The 17,193-nt window shown below is 42.7% G+C and overlaps 1 pseudogene; it reads right to left on the bottom strand.

The window, feature by feature from the left end:
• Nucleotides 1-3,073: 3,073 nt before the first annotated feature.
• Nucleotides 3,074-4,386, bottom strand: LOC101549968 (histone-binding protein RBBP4-like; annotated as a pseudogene).
• Between the last annotated feature and the right edge of the window lie 12,807 nt (nt 4,387-17,193).

Raw genomic sequence — 17,193 nt, 5'->3', positions numbered from 1 at the left:
ATCTACATGTCAATTACAAACTAGACAGCACCTGAAATTTACATCCCAAAGACTAGGCTGGGCCAGAGCCTGGAATCTACAATGTCAAGTCAAGCCTGGCTAGCACCTTAGATCTGCGGGTCAAAGATCAGCTAGGTTTCTATGACAAAACTCCAGAAGGCAGCTGGAAAAGGGGAAATATTCCAACACCGTTGATCATCGATTTTCTCGATCGGTTTCAGTAACATCTCCGTTTGTCCTAACCCTGAGATTTTAGAAGCCTCTCTTTACTCGTCCTTCCCAGTGGTCTCACATTGGAGGCTCTTTCAGGGTCAGGGGAATAAGACCATCATTGTTACTGGTTTTGGCATATTAATACACCACGGGGAGCTTGTCACGCTATCCCATGCAGGCAGGAAATTCTTGGTAGCTTGCCAGGTTCTCTAAGAGGGAGAACTAGGCTATAAGCGCTTTGTGACCTCGTGCTTCTGAGAGCTTGGTTTTATAGTCGTTGGATGTTGGTTGTTGATGGGATTATACGGCGCCGGTGGCAGTTTCTGGGTGTGACCCCTGAGCTACTGGAAAAATAGGGGATCTGGGCGGAAAAGGCCCAGTCCCGATCTGAGCAGGCTTGGAGATCTCAGCCCCAGGTCCCTCACACCTGGGTTCCTCTGCTGGTTCCTTCATGCGTGAGGCTCATCCAAACGTGTGGAGAGGGGCCTTGAGCATGGCTGTGGTTGGGTTCTGGAGGTCTTCGGCTGCCGGAGCTCTGCTCAGGGTGGGGAGGGAAACTCAACGCACCCCCTCCAAGGGGCAAGAGACTCTGACTAGGTATTTAGGCAAAAGGAATAGAGGCCCTTAGGAAATGGGGAAATTAGCTCCTCATATTATGTCTCTCTTTAAAAGATCAAAAGGATCTCATGCTCACTCATGCTCACTCTAATGCCCCACACTATCCCAGAAGAACTGTTGTTTGTGACCCATATGCTACAACAAAGTGTGCAATGGTTACTGAATGGTTACTGAAACAAACTTAGCATGGCAATATACCAATGAAATCTGTGATCCCCAGTCGTAACAACAAAAATCACCAATTAAGACGAGGTAAAAGTTTATTACTGAGAATTCTGGGTTCAATGGGACTGAGAATGAGGGATTCTATACCTCTATTCCCCCATCTTCGGCAACTCAGCAGTCATGACCATAAGCCACCCCTGGCTGACGCCAGATAATCTCATCGACCACTATCCAGAGTCACATGTCCTTCTGTCTGGAAGTGAGCATAACCATACCACCGGACCTCAAGCCAGGTTGTTGCATCAAGGAGCCTCAGAGGGGCGAGGTTGAGATCCTGCCCCAATCCAGGGACCCAGCTCCTGCAGCCAAAAATCTCCACAACTCAACATGCTCACCACTGCTGTTCACATACTCAGGCCAAGCCTCATCCATGAGTAAACCTATTTCTGACTATGTGGCCACATATATGGCCACACAAGACACTTCATACCACTCACCCTAACCCAAGCAACTCTAAGATACTTTTGATGAAGTTCAAAGTAGAAGGCAACCAAATCTTGAAGGGAAATATCTTTTACAGATATATGTGTGTATATAATATATATATATATATCACTGTCACTGTAATCACTGTCATCCCTTTGTTCATAGATTTGCTTGAGTGGGTGCCAGTAATGTCTCCATTCGTCCCAGCCCTGAGATTTTTTTTTACATGGAAAAGCAATTTATTCCATTATAAGCACTTACACAGTTAGTCACAGAGTGTAACAGGCCTGCTGGTGAAACTGGTCACTCAGTATAGAGATGGTATCAAACTAGTGGTCAAAGACTAACTCCTAAGCAAAAAAAAAAAAAAAAAGCAACTTTTATGCAGGGTTAATTTAATTTTAAAAACAAATACGAGGTATTGAGATTCACTCTTCTTGACTTTACCACAGTCTACCTGTGGTAAAACTGTCAGGTAAAAACATACATCTTTACAACTTGGTGGTCCCAAGTTTTAAAAAACAAAAAAACATTTCACAGAAAGGAAAATAATATGAAAACAGCTCAAGAAATACACTAACAAGCAAAACATTGGGAGAGAAACATGTAAATTTGACTTAACTGAAGAAACGAAGAATGGTCTACATAGGACAATGTGCATCTGAAAGTTGTTGTGAATATTTTAAGAGCAGAAATTTGTGTCTTAAATCTCCCCTCTCCTGAATAAAAAGGACATCTTCAGGTATTTTCTATTTAATGGCTCAGACACCTACCTCACTTGGCTTTCTTCCTTATTCCAGCCTTCACTGAAAAACTTGGGGATGTAGTATGAAAGAAAAATGACCACGCAAAATGCCCCCCTTTCCACTGCTACTTCAGACCTATGTTACTAGAAAATTCCAGAAAAAAGTTTAAATATGCCTGTGGCTTTACTGAATCAAGCCCCCCAATTAATATTTAGAAAATACTCTCTGTTTGAGCTAATAACATTGTTGACAGTAGCTAAAAAGAGAAATAGCTGAACAAGTCTGTGTCTCAAAACCAGTGTTAAATCAATCTTGGGTTGAGAGGGAAAAGGGGGAGTCTAAAATCACAAGTGCATCATCTGTGGAATGTAGAACAACAGAGTAGGAGACTAATACCCAAGAATAGTAGTATATAATACCAGGATGTTGGCTCCATAGCTTGGAAGCTGGCCTCACACGCTAGGGGAAAGTCATCCCAGATAGAGAGGGGAACACCAAGTAATATGTGATTGGAGATCCTGCGCGGGAAGGGAGATGCGTGCTGAAAGTAGATTAGAGACAGAACAGGATGACCACTCAATACCCTTATTTGGAACCACAACACCCAAAAGGAAAGAGAGATATCAAATTGAAATGCCCCGCTACAGAGGCCGGGTGGTGTGGGGGGATGGGACTGGGGGGGTGGGAGGGATACTGGGTTCATGGGTGGTGGAAAATGGACACTGGTGGAGGGATGGGCTCTTAAACATTGCATGAGGGAAAAACAAGCACGAAAATGTGCGAATTTGTAACTATACCCTCACTGTGACTCACTAATTAAAAAATAAATTTTAAAAAAATAAAATCACAAGTGCAGACATTATATCTAGGACCCTTGTCCTTCTGGATCAATGCTTCCTTCAGGGTCTTGATCATTATAAATGTTCTCTGCCATTTGCCACACTTGCATGATATTTTCTTCTGATACAGAACAAATCACCCAAGGTTCATTGGGATTTCAGGAGAAATCAGATATTTTAGCAGTTGTGACCACCATGGATAAACAGTAATTCTGGTGGCCCATCCTCTGCATCTTCTGGGGATTGTTCTTCTCCAATTTTACTCAAGTTCCAAACATTCAGTCTACGATCAGTTCCACTGGAAGCCAAAATAGTCTCATTGTGAGGTGACCACTGAACCTGGAATATTTTATCCTTGTGTGATTCAAAGGAATGCAACTTAAGTTTCAGATTTCTCAGATCCCACAAGCCAACAGTCTTGTCAGCCGATCCTGTGGCAAGAATGAACTCACTGTAAGGGTTGAAAGACAGGCAGTTCACTTCAGCAATGTGAGCATCAACTGAGTGGCTTGGTTTGGAAGTATTGTTTGAATGAGTATCCCAAATCATAAGTTTCTGATCATTGGCAACTGAACCAACAAAGACTCATGGAGCAGATGCCAGGAAACATCCTCTCTACTGCTGTGTGGCCTGTAAAGATGGTCTTGGCATCCACAATTTTTCCTTCCTTTGGAACAGCACTGATGTCCCACAGGCAGATGGTATGGTCATCGGAAGCACTAAGTAAGTGCCCACTGAGATTTGGGTTCCAAGAAAGCCCATATCCTTCCTTCTGATGTCCCGGGAGATGCAAGTCTGGGTTGCACTCACCAGAAGGGTCTGGTTTCGAAGGATGCTTTGTATAGTCAAAAACAAGAACATCACTGGATGGAGTTTTTGTTGCAATGATGCAAGAGTTCTGAGGCATGTAACGTGCCCTGTTTACTTCTCCTTCATGGTTGATCTTGATCTCTATCTCAATTTTTCCATTAACTGAGCCAAAACCTCCAAATTCTCCTTTCTCACTGTCATAGTGTGAAGCATCAAACTGGGCATCATCATTAGGGAACTGCACACTGGCTATCACAAGGTGGTTTTGTTCATCTGATGTGTGTGTCCCCAGAACAAGTCGATGAATGCTGAAATCTTTTCCTTCTGGTCTGGTCACATATGGAAGCCACTGTGCAGTGAGGCTGGGCCACTCCAGAGCATGGGTCATCACCAAATCGTAAAGAAAAGGGGTGTTGTTCTTCCATATTTTGTACTCTTCATTGATCACACGTTCTTCGACTGTGTCATCAAAGGCTGCTTCCTCGTCGGCCATGGCGGGCAGGCGAGCTGTGGAGATTCCCCTAGTCGAGCTTTGCAGGAGGGGCAGGGAGGCTGCGAGCGCTCTCACTCTGCGAGCACGGCCTCTATTGTTTCCTACGGCCCCTGAGATTTTATTTTTTTAATTTTATTTTATTTTTTAAAATATTGTATTAGTGAATCACCGTGAGGTACTGTTACATACTTACAAATGTTCGTGTTTGTATTTCAGTCATACAATGATCCCATCCCTCCACCAGTGCCCATTCTCCACCACCAATGATCTCAGTATTCCTCCCATTCCCCACCCCCCCCTCCTCACCCCGCCTCTATGGCAGGGCATTCCCTTTTGTTCTCTCTCTCCTTTTGGGTATTGTGCTTTGCAATACCGGTATTGAGTGGTCATTATGTTCGTTCTATAGTCTATTTTGGCAGCTCCCAACCCAAACAGGTCCTTCCAGCACCCTTTACTTGATGTTCCCTTCTCTGTCTGAGCTGCCTTTACCTCAGCATGTGAAGCCCTGAGATTTTAGCAGCCTCTCTTTACTCATCCTTCCCAGTGGTGCTGCATTGGAGGTTCTTTCAGAGTCAGGGAAATGAGACCCATCATTGTTACTGTTTCTGGCATATCGAATATGCCATGAGGAACTTGCCAGGCGCTGCCATTTGGGCAGGATACTCCCGGAAGCTAGCCAGGTTCTCTGAGAGGGAGAACTACACAATAAGAGATCACGTGACTGCTTATATATATTCATAATCACAAAAGGCTCAACCATAAACATCATGTTAGGAATCTCTTATAGAAGGGTTTAATGGCCTCTCGGTGAAATACAATAATCTTCACACTCTTTCCTCTAAGGAAATTTTTTGTAACATTTTCAGTGGTTTTTCATAACAAGCAATACAAAATATATTATTTTGGTTCTGCTTTGGGGCAGGCGTTGAGGTTCTGGATGGAAACATCCAAACATCTGGATGGAAACACCGAAATATGGTGGTGAGAAGTTGCAATGATGGTGGAATTGGTGCGTGAATATTACATGTAATCAAATATTGTGAACTACTTTATAAAATAAAAAAATTTAAAAGAAGGGGTAAAGGATAGACAAAAGTCAGATCAAAGTGGATTAAAGACCTCAATATCAGAGTGAATCCATAAGGTACATGGAGAAAAATATAGACAGAAACTTCCATGACACTGAAGTTAAAGGCATCCTTAAGAATGAAACACTAGGGACCAAGCAAGTGGAAACAAACATAAACAAATAGGACTACATTAAACTAAAAAGCTTCTGCACCTCAGAAGAAACAGTGTCCACTGGTGAAGGGATGGTGTTTGAATATTGTATAACTGAGACATAAATCTGAAAACTTTGTAACTTTCCACATGATGATAAAATAAAAAATAATAAAAATAAATAAATAAAAATAAAAAAACAAGTTAAAAAAAATAAAAGAGATCATAGTGCAAAAAAAAAAAAGAAGAAGAAACAGTGTCCAAAATACAGAGAGAGATTTGGGGATGGAGCAATAATACAGCGGAGAAGGCATTTGCCTTGCAAGTAGCAGACCTAGTTCAATCCCCAGAATCCCATAAGGTCCCCCAAGAAACACCAGGAGTGATTATTGAGTGCAGAGCCAGGAGTAAACCCTGAGCATCGCCAGGAGTGATGAACAACAACAAAAACAGGCAAAAAGAAAAGACTTAAAATAAAATACAGAAAAAGAGCATTGAATGGGAAAAATTATTTACCCAATATCCATCAGAAATGTGGTTAATATCCAGTGTATACAAGACATTAGTAGAACTATGAAAGAAAAAAAAAAGACATCAAAATATGGGGAGAAGAAGTGAACAGAAATGTCCTCAAAAAAGAAATACAAATGGCACAAAGGCATATGAAAAAAATGTTCTACATCACTAGTCATCAGGGAGATGCAAATCAAAACAAAAATGAGAAATCATCTTCCACTACAGAGACTGGCACATATCAAAAAGAACAAGAGCAGTAGTGCTGGCTTGGATGTGGTGAGAATGGGACTCTATATCATTGTTGGTGGGAATGCCAACTGGTACAGCACTTCTGGAAAACAATAAGGGCATTTCTTCAGGAAAGTGGAAATTGAACTTCCACATGACCCAGCAGTACAACCGGGAATACATCCTGGTGGTGCAAAAAAAGCACAGAAGAAATGACATCTGCACCTGTATGTTCATTGCAGCACAGTTCACAATAGCCAGAATCTGGAAACAACCCAAGTGCCTGAGAAGAGATGACTGGTTGAAGAAACTTTGGTACATCTACACAATGGAATATTATACAGCTGTTAGGAAAGATGAAGTTATGAAATTTGCTTTTAAGTGGGTGGTCATGGAAAGTATCATGCTAAGTGAAATGAGTCAGAAAGAGAGAGACAGACGTAGAAAGATTGCACTCATCTGTAGAATATAAAATAACAGAATAGGAGAATAATATCCAAGAATAGTAGAAATAAGTACCAGTAGGTTGGCTCCATGCCTTGGAAGCCAGTCTCACATGCTGGGGAAAAAGGCAGCTCAAATAAAGAAGGGAACACCAAGTAAAATGTGGTTGGAGATCCCGCCCGGGAAAGGAGATGCGTGCTGAAAGTAGACTAGAGACTGAACGCAATGGCCACTCAATACACCTATTGCAAACCACAACACCCAATTGGAGAGAGAGAGAGATCAAAAGGGAATACCCTGCCACAGAGGCAGGGTTGGGTGGGGGGGAGATGGGATTGGGGTAGGGAGGGATACTGGGTTTATTGGTGGTGGAGAATGGGCACTGGTGGAGGGATGTGTTTGTGAACGTTGTATGAGGGAAAAACAAGTTCTAAAATGTGTGAGTCTGTATCTGTACCCTCATGGTGATTCACTAATTAAAGAATAAAATAAGGGGCTGGAGTGATAGCACAGCGGGTAGGGCGTTTGCCTTGCACGCGGCCAACCCGGGTTCGAATCCCAGCATCCCATATGATCCCCTGAGCACCACCAGGAGTAATTCCTGAGTGTAGAACCAGGAGTAACCCCTGTGCATCGCCGGGTGTGACCCAAAAAGCAAAAAAAAAAAAAAGAAAAGAAAGAAAGAAAAAGAAATAATAAAATAAAAATAAATAAAATAAATAGAAATAGAAAAAAAGAAAAAGTAAAATACAAATTCTTTACATAATGTGTAAGAGCTTCAAAATCTTACTCCTGCCTACCTCTCATAATATATTTGCTCCATCCTCCATTTGCTCTTGCTCACTAACCACACTTTCCTTCCACAAACATTCCAAAATGGCTCTCCTTTAGATTCAGCTTATTTTTTTGTAACTTTTTCCTATGTCCTCATATTTCTGATCCTCAGTCTTTATTGATATATTTGTTTATTTTCATTATCATTTTGTGTGCCAAAAGGTAAAAATATAAAGACATTTATCTGAAGGGCACATAAGTTTTACCAGGCATCCATGTCTGCGCATTCTGGAAGCATGGAATTGGTCAATGGCACCCCCAGGAGTTGTGATCTCTGAGTACTGGGCTTGGAGTAGCACCTGAACACTGCTAGGTCTCATCCAAAAGCTAAGACGAAACAAAACAAAACAAAACAGAACAAAGAAAATGGCTTCCATAATAGAGTTCCAAAGAACTGCTGCATGGACTGGGCATCACTCCATACCTCTGGGGAGAAAATGGGACAGTAGAATGGGAGTGGGTCCCCAGGACTTTTGTTAATCTTGTGTCCTGCATAAGTCTTCAAATTTTGAGGACTGGATCTTCACGAAAGGACTGGAAGACGGAAGGTTGATGAATCCCTACCCACTGTCTATCCCTCCAGTGACTGGGGTAAGGGAAGAATTCAGAAGAGGAGATGGGATGGGAAATTCTAATTTATCTGAAATATATGTTCATAGCTACAAATATAATTTAAATGTAGTTTAAAGAAGGAATTCCTGTATCCCCATACCACCCCCACTGCTACATTTTTCACTGAGCTAGGTACTCCTCTAACTTTGAGAAGCAGACAGGGCTTATCAGTTCCTGATGATTGTCACAAGTTTTATCTAATTGACAACTTTGATTTCCTTTAATAGTAACAAATGAAGTATATCTAGTATAGTTTCTTTTCTTTTTTTCTTTTTTTTTTCTTTTTTTTTTGCTTTTTGGGTCACACCTGGCGATGCACAGGGGTTACTCCTGGCTCTGCACTCAGGAATTACCCCTGGCGGTGCTCAGGGGACCATATGGGATGCTGGGATTCGAACCCGGGTTGGCCGCGTGCAAGGCAAACGCCCTACCCACTGTGCTATCGCTCCAGCCCCTTCTTTTCTTTTCTCTCCTCTTGTTCTTTGTTTGGTTTGGTTTTGGGACTAGACATGTGATGCTCAGGGATTTCTCTTGACTCTGCACTCAGGAATCACTCCTGGAGGTACTCCAGGGACCATTGGACATGCCAGGGATCGAACCCAGGTCAGCCACATAGAAAGCAAGCACCCTACCTGCTCTACTATGTCTCAGACCCTTAATGTAGTTTTTAAATAATTATTTAAATTTATTTATTTTTATTGTTGACTCGCAATATGGGAGACAAGTCAAAAGGCTAGAATGCATGCCTTTGTCCAGAGGTTGAAATTTTAATCCTCAGTACCATGTGGTACCAGGAGCACTACCAGTGTGGCCCTCGAAGTCTCCAGAATTTTTGTCTGAGCAGCACCAAATTGTCTGGTTCTAACATTGAATGACTTGGCCCTGCACAACCAGACTATCACTGGGAGTGGCCCCTGGCCCCTTTTACACTGCTTAGAAAGCCCCTTCACAAAATTATTAGTATCCTCTGGAAAGGCAGATCATCAAATTGAACTCCAGAATTGTTTAGACTCTCTTTTCTATGATATATCTCAGTTCTTGCTGGCTGTAATGAGAGGGAACTTTTAGACAAACATACACATCTTCTAGACCCAGGATGCTATAGGTCAGTCCAGGAAATGAAAGGTAAAAGAAGCTGTTCCTGGTCATTCAAATGCAACTTATCCCTTTGTGTTTGTAGTGAATTTGACAAGTATATAAGCAAGTTGGATGACTGTGCTTGGGTTCCTCTGGTCCTCTGTCCCTCTGGTTCCTCTGCCTGGTTCTGAGAAATCCAAGGGTTGGCAAGAGGGAACCCCTACCTATGATTTCATTATTGCATCATTGAGAAGCAATTATTGTATAACTCTCTAACTCTCAACTGAGAGCTTTGAATAGAAGAATAGATTATAACAATTTACTTCCTTTTCTTTCCCCTCCTGAACTATACTATAAGAAAGTTAATTGGTGGGAAAATTCTCTGTGTGCATAAAGTCTTCTTCCTCACCCATTCAATCTTGATTCCATTGAGTTTATCACCCACACTCCATAGACCAAGACAGGAATAATTACTAACTTTTTAGAGGGGAGGGGGACATATTGTGACGTTTAGGGTCTATCCCTGATTCTGTACTCAGGGGTCATATGTGGGGTGCCCAGGGGTTCACATGTGTTTCCAGGGATGGTACTAGTGTTGACTGTATCTAATAATACTGCCTAAATTCTTGTCCTATCTCTCAATCCTTTTATGGCCTATTGTCTTCATTGTTTCTCTGTCTTTAAAAGTTTTGTTGGATTCCACTATTTTTTCAATAGGTGCTTGGCCTAACCCTTGAGATACATGCACCTGTTGTAAATAATTCAGTTTTATTACCCTGACCACTACTAACCTACTAGGTTCTCCCATGTCCTGACTTAGAGAAGAAAAAATTTGCTCTGAGAAAACGTCTTCCTAATCTTTTAAAAGCATAACCTCTGTGATTGTCGTGGTTGGAATAAGTGTGTAACAGTCTTGTCACAGGAGGTTGATGTGGGAATGGCAAGAGGAGTTCAGAAATAGGAACCTTGAATAGAACCTTGATCTAGTAAGCTCACATTGGCAGTCACTTACTGATGCAGAATGAGATTTATTTTTATTAAAACTATGATGTGATCTTAGGCGTTGGAAGGTATTATTTGATAGGAAAATCTGGGGTTGATTGAAGATAGAATGGTGGACAGATTCCTCTGGATCTGGAGGAAGACAGTGTCGGTAGGAAAAGGGTTTCTATAAGAGTCACATCTTCACTGAGGCAAAGTTATGGGATTTGGATAGTGACTTGATATGGGAAATCAAGAGAATTAAGAAAATACAGAGCCCTCTGCTCCTTAAATACTATGATCCGGGAGGTCTACTAACCCATTTTGGCACCCACAGACTTATAGAAATGCTTCTAGACTGTGAGCTGAGCTACGACCTCATGCCGCCCGGGGAGGAGGAAGGATTTTCTCTCCCAACGCTTTCTTTCTATGGGGAAGATAGCAGCGGCAGCAGCAGCAGTGCCCAGGTGGCGTCCGCCATTTTCTAGGACTCACAACCCAGAGGTTCTAGCTTGTAGTGACGTGGCGCACAAGAGATCATGGGTCGGGGGTGTTACCAGCACATCCTCCTCCCAGATGAGATCCGGAGCAGCCCGGCCCCTCTGCTCCTTAGAGACTATGATCTGGGAGGCCTACTAACCCATCTTGGCACCTAGAGACTTATAGAAATGCATCTAGACTGTAAACTGAGCTAAAATAACAGAAATCCAAAACTGCGTGGTGCAGCCACGCGAGCTCCTATAATCTTCATTCTCAGGAATGGAAAACAAACTATCAAATGATTCCTTTTCAGCAAGTTTGATTGTTGGGGGGAAATTCCAAATAATAATATTCAGTTCTCTGTTGAAATATTGAATGTATCCAAAGTATAGAGAGAATAAAGTGAAGATCATTGGCCACTCAGGTGCGGGGTTGGGGGGGAGGAGGGTATATTGGGGTTCTTGGTGGGGGAACAGGTGCACTGGTGAAGGGATGGCGGTTTGATCATTATATGACTGAGACTTAAACCTGAAAGCATAACCTCTACAAAAGCTTTGTAACTTTTGTCACGGTGATTCAATAAAAGAAAAAAAAAAATACAGAAATGTATCTCCCTGGGCATTAATGGGCATAGAGGAAACAAGAGAATAGGTTAGTATAAGAAGGAGATGAGTTTGAATCTGAGATAGAGTTTGATTCTGAAAAAACAATAATGGAAACCAACAAAACGAAGGCAGAGAAACTGAAGAAAAAGGCCATAAAAGTCTCAAGAGATAGGACAGAAATTATGGTATTTTCAGTGTGGTTGCAGGGGAGCACCGCGAATGTTCCTGAGCAAACAGCCCTGGCCTCTGTGCCATTAATTTCCACTGAGTTAAATTCTCTCATTCATACACATACCTGAGATCTTGAATTTATTTCATTTCTACACTTGACTAGTGAGTAGATGGGAGTGATCTGCTCCAGGGCAATTATTAGAGAAGAGAGAAGGGATTGGGGGAAAATAGAGAGTCCCAAATGGATTGTATTTAGTAATCACAAAGGATAAGCTATGTTATGTAAATTCAAAACCCAAATGAAGTTAAGTAAAAAGGGAGGGTGAGAATTTAAATCACCTACTATGGGGATAACTGGCAGAAATTCACTGTCTTTTTGCAGGCTACTCTCTACTCATTTCCTTTTCTCTATAAGTTTTTTCTCTGTAATTTTTTTCCATCCTTCAAAACTGTTGAGAAGCAGTTTTGATATTCATCTAAGGAGACTCCACTCTGTAGCACCAAAGCTATATATAGATCTGGATATGAAAAAAGCAGCCATTTGTAACAAATATGGTGTGATTTTAACTGGCATTATTACTTGTCTCTCCTAATATCCCCCCTCCTATCAATCTATAGTTATGCATCCCTTAATAAAGTGTATGGTCTGAGAAACAAGTTCTACAACTGTCATCTCACATAATTACACAAACCTATATGAAACTTATTTTAGAGTCCCACTACTTTTTCAAAAATTCTTATTGTTGAGGTAATATGTTTACATTAGTGTTACTGTTTATTTTTCGGATCTAAAACCGTACCACACTGCCACCACCAACGACGTGCGCAAGACCCTCTGCCACTTCTTAAAAAGAAGCTTCTTATCAGCTCATTTTCTCCCCACCTCATTCCCTCTCCAGGGTCTCTCCTGTACCCCCCAACGTGGTCGCCTTGGTCGATTGTCAGATTACAAGACTTTGTTGATATTTCATACCATCCACCCTCTTGCTTTGTTTCCTTACATAACACATGTGAGTGAGGTCATCTGGCATTGTCTTTCCTCTGATTTATTTTGCTTAACTCTCTACTTCTATTCAAGATGTAGCAAAAAGCAAGATTTCATTTTTTCTTATAGGTAGAATTTTCAATGTGTGTGTATATGTAGACCAGATTTTTTTTGTATATACCTATAGACCAGAATTTTTTGTATATTCATATGTGCATATACCAGAATTTTGGATACCCACACCTGATGATGCTAAGGGCTTACTACTCCTGGCTCTGAACTCAATAGAACTCCTGGGGGTAACCATATGGGGTTTGGAATTGAACTCAGTTTCACATTGCACCTGGCCCTGAAAGTATATTAGAATTAATTTCTTTACCCACTCATCTGTCTTCCACACTTGGGTTCTGTCCAGATTTTGATTATTGTACATAGTTCTGTAATAAACATAGGTGTGCTTATGTCTTTTCAAATCAGTATTTTGTGATCCATGCCAGAAACCTGGTGTCATCCTGACTTTGGCCTTCCGTTCCACCCCACACCATATGTGCAATGCTGTTTCTAGACTCTGAACTACAGACTCCTGACTTAGGCTGTGATCTGGAAGTCCCTGTGAAAGTGTCTTTTTACTTTGTCACCCCTCATGCTTACTGTCACTGCTGTAGACTTCACTGAGTGCGTCACTGTCCTATTTCTCTGAAAGTCCCCCAAGTCTTATTTATACTCTACAGTACAGTCACAATGAATTTGATCAAACATCCAGTTTTCTTCAAAAGAAACTGTTGAGATGAGGCTTAAGGTTTCTAGCTTAAGCTATAAAATTCTTTCAACTCATTTTACTTTCCTCATAGATTTTGAAGCTCAGTGCTTGCAGTTTCCCAAAAGTCTGGCCTTCGGTGCCAGAGAGATAGTACAGCAGGTAGGGTCTTTGCCTTGCAAACAGCCTTCCCAGATTCAATTCCTAGCATCCCATATGGTTCCCAAGTCCTTCCAGGAGTGGACCCTGAGTGCAGATTCAGAAGTAAGCCCTGAGCACTGTCAGGTGTGGCCTAAAACCAAAAAAGAGGCAAACAAACAAAAATATTCAGGTCTTTTTTCCACTCGGTAAACATGTTTTTTCTGCAAGTCATGTGTCTTCACTCCACTAATTTGTTTTCCTAGGATTTTTTTTATTTGAATCACCATGAAATACACAGTTACAAAGGTGTTCATTGTTTAGTTCATTGTTTAGTTTCAGTCATACAATGTTCCAATATTTATCCCTTCATCAGTGTACACTTCCTACCACAAATGTCCACAGTTTCCCTCTGCCACCAACACACACTCCCCACAGGCCTATCTATGACAGGCATTTTTTCCCTCTCTCTCTCCTACTATATACCAGGTGTGGGTGTGTAAGAGAGCCTGGTATATATCAGTGGATGTCTGGGAAATAAATGACTGGATATAAAAAGAAAATGTCAGGAGAGTTAAGGATAAAGTGGTCTTTCTGCAGAGGAAGACCTTTACAGAGGTTGAGATGATAGTGAAAGCTCTATTTCTGGGGATAAGCCTTTATCATCAATGTATCTCTCTCGGCTCCAGAGGTCCCAAGAGGCAGTTACCTACAATAGATATTATGGTCTGCAAATTCTAGATTGACCAGATTATCTGGAAAAACACAGATATACCATTTAAAAAAGAAAAACAAGAACAAAGAAAACCTACCCCCCCAACATACACCTTTGTTCTAATAGCATAGGCAAAGAAGGGACTCACACCTCTGTATCCAGCCTGTTCTCTGTCAGCACCTTGCATCCACCTTGCCCTGAATCCTATTTTTGTTCCCTAATATACAAATCGCTGCCTCTTGAGGCCTTCTCACGAAAGGACTTGAAGGGGATTCAATGACACATAGGGCTGTGAGGTGGGAACACACTGGATCTGAGGGAGTTATTCTCTGGTGTAAAACCCCTCACCTTCCTCACTTGAACCCATCATCCCCCTGAGGGCTCTTCCTTTAGCTTCTCCACCAGCTTGTGTTTGGTGTGTGTTTCCTGTGACTTGCATATTCCAAAGTTCCTACAAGTGGGCATGGACTGAGGTATTCACTGGGGGAAACACTTACATAGAGTAGGGCTAAAGAGAACACCCCTCCACCTGCTGGGAATGGGAGTGCCAGGCGCTGTGTGCCTGGGAGCAATAACCTTGCTTGTAATCACAGACTGGGCGCCCATTTCTTAATATAAATGTAAGATGGCAGATTTAAGAAATTGTGGAGGAGGGGCCGGAGCGATAGCACAGCGGGTAGGGCGTTTGCCTTGCACGCGGCCGACCCGGGTTCGATCCCCGGCATCCCATATGGTCCCCCAAGCACCGCCAGGAGTAGTTCCTGAGTGCAAAGCCAGGAGTAACCCCTGAGCATCGCTGGGTGTGACCCAAAAAGCAAAAAAAAAAAAAAAAGAAATTCTGGAGGAACTTTCAGGTGATTTAAGGAAGTTCTTGTTATTATTATTATTATTATTATTATTATTATATTATCATTTATCAAAGTCTGAAGCAACAGTGTCTTGGTGTATTTTAATGATGTGGGAGGAGGCCCAACTCCCTTTCCCCAGTGCACTTCCTCCACCACCAGGGGGCAGCACGGCTACGCCTCAGCAGTAGGGAGGACCAGTCCTGTAGCAGAGGACCCAGGAGCAGGAAGTGTGAGCAGAACTCCAAAGAGGTCTTCCAGCGAAGACCCCGTAAATCCCCTTCTCATCCCTGCTGTTCCCTGGGAAGTATCTGGAAAGCCATTTAGCCACCCGTAGAATCCACTGGGACTGTGAACTCTTAGTCCTTGGGCGGGCTGCTCAGAGGTGAAATGCTGTGGGGTTATAGGTTTATCATGCAGGGTAAAGGGAGGAAGCGCCTGAGGTAGCTCTCAGGGCTGGATTTGGGTAGTGGTGCCCACAGAAGCTGTTGGTATGAACCAGAGGGCAGGCCTGGTGGCGTGAGGGTGCTGCCATGAGAGAGCCACTCTGCAGCAAAGGGTGGACCAGTCTTAGGATCTGGGAAAGGATTTGGCGGGGACTTTTCCTTTGTTGCTGCAGTGATAGGATTTTTTTAATTTATGTATTTTTTTAATTAGTGAGTCACCGTGAGGGTGCAGTTACAAATTTACCCATCTTCGTGCTTGTGTTTCCCTCATACAATGTTCAAGAACCCATCCCTCCACCAGTGTCCATTCTCCACTGTATAAACACACACACAAAAAAAGGGAGGACACCACACCTCGGGCACAGGGCAGCGGCGCTCTATCTCTCCTGCCGCCCGCGTTCGTTAGTCTCCAGCCACTTCCCCCACCCTGGGAGGTTGATGGCGATGATGAGGCAGGCGAAGGAAGGAATGAGGGCCAGGCTGGTTGGTGTCAGTTGCAGTTTATTCCATTCCCATCTCCATTCTCCTCTGATTCTCCTCCTGCTTCTTCCTCCCCCATGCTACTTCATTCTCTTTCTCCTCTGGATCTGGATCTTGATCTAGTTTCTCTAGATCTGGCACTGGGACTCGCCCCCAACCCCACTCTTTCAGCCTAGTTAATCCCCCAGCATGAGGGGTTGGGGCTTAGACATAGGTGTGGTCACAATCAATAGGGGTAAAGTTCTTTCCCTCAGGGGATGCTTCTTCTAGGACAGATTCTCTTTCAGCAGGACACCCACCCCAGAGCGGAATCCCATGGGTGTGTTTCTCCTCTCCTTGTCCAACTAACATATAAGTATTCATAATATTAATCATTTTGTATGGACATAGCAAGAGATGCATTAAGCTTATAGAATTGCTCTCCTGGGGTCATCTCGATCTCAGACTACATTGCTTAGGCCAGATTAGTCTGTGATAGTATCTACAATCACCTTTCATTCCAGCACCAGACAGAGCCACTGAAAACCCTGGGCAGGAGGTACCTCTCATCTCCCCTCCTCATCGTGTTGGTCTTCTCAGGTTCACCTTCTTTTCTTATCAAAACACCATAACTATTTTACCTTTGTGCAAATGATGAAGAATGTAGTGATGCAAAACATGTAAAGCCTCCTACATACATCTTGGGCCAGTGCCCCCCGCGGTTCGGAGTTGTCCCAGTCCCGCATCCCGGAGCTGAGTTAGTTGCTGCTCAGTGTCACCGGGGCTCCATCTGGAGAAGGTGTTGTGGCTGCACCTCCTCCGTCCAGATCCCTGGTGTTGCTGGCCCCGTCTCGGGTCCGGAGCATTCTCCGGCCGCGTTGCTCACCAGAACACCCGGCTTCTTCTCTGTTGAATGTGGCAAGATGGCACCAAGCCAATCGACCATCCTTTATCAATGAAGATTCACCTTATCAAGGGGAGAAGGAGAAGCTGGGCAGATTTTGATTATCCCTGAAATACTCTAAGAATATTCACAGAATGACCAGCAGAGACAAAAGAAACTGCTAACGTGAATATGATAAAATCTAGATGAGAAACAATCAGTAAAATATGCCTCCTGTGAAATATATTCCATGGTAAAGATACAGTAAAACTTTGTAAGTACATTCCCTTGTCCAGTAAATGAGTATCTTTGTCTTATACCAGAACTAGTAATTTGCACACTCATTTAACATATTAACATCAATGGTGCTTTCTACTTCCTCAGCTCCCATGTTTGATCGTGTCTCTCTTCCATGGCTGGGAAGTT

The sequence above is a fragment of the Sorex araneus genome, chromosome 5 (genome assembly GCF_027595985.1).
Source record: "Sorex araneus isolate mSorAra2 chromosome 5, mSorAra2.pri, whole genome shotgun sequence".
NCBI classification, from domain to species: Eukaryota; Metazoa; Chordata; class Mammalia; order Eulipotyphla; family Soricidae; genus Sorex; species Sorex araneus.
The sequence above is the reverse complement of the archived record's forward strand: the minus strand, read 5'-3'. Positions and strand labels throughout refer to the sequence as shown.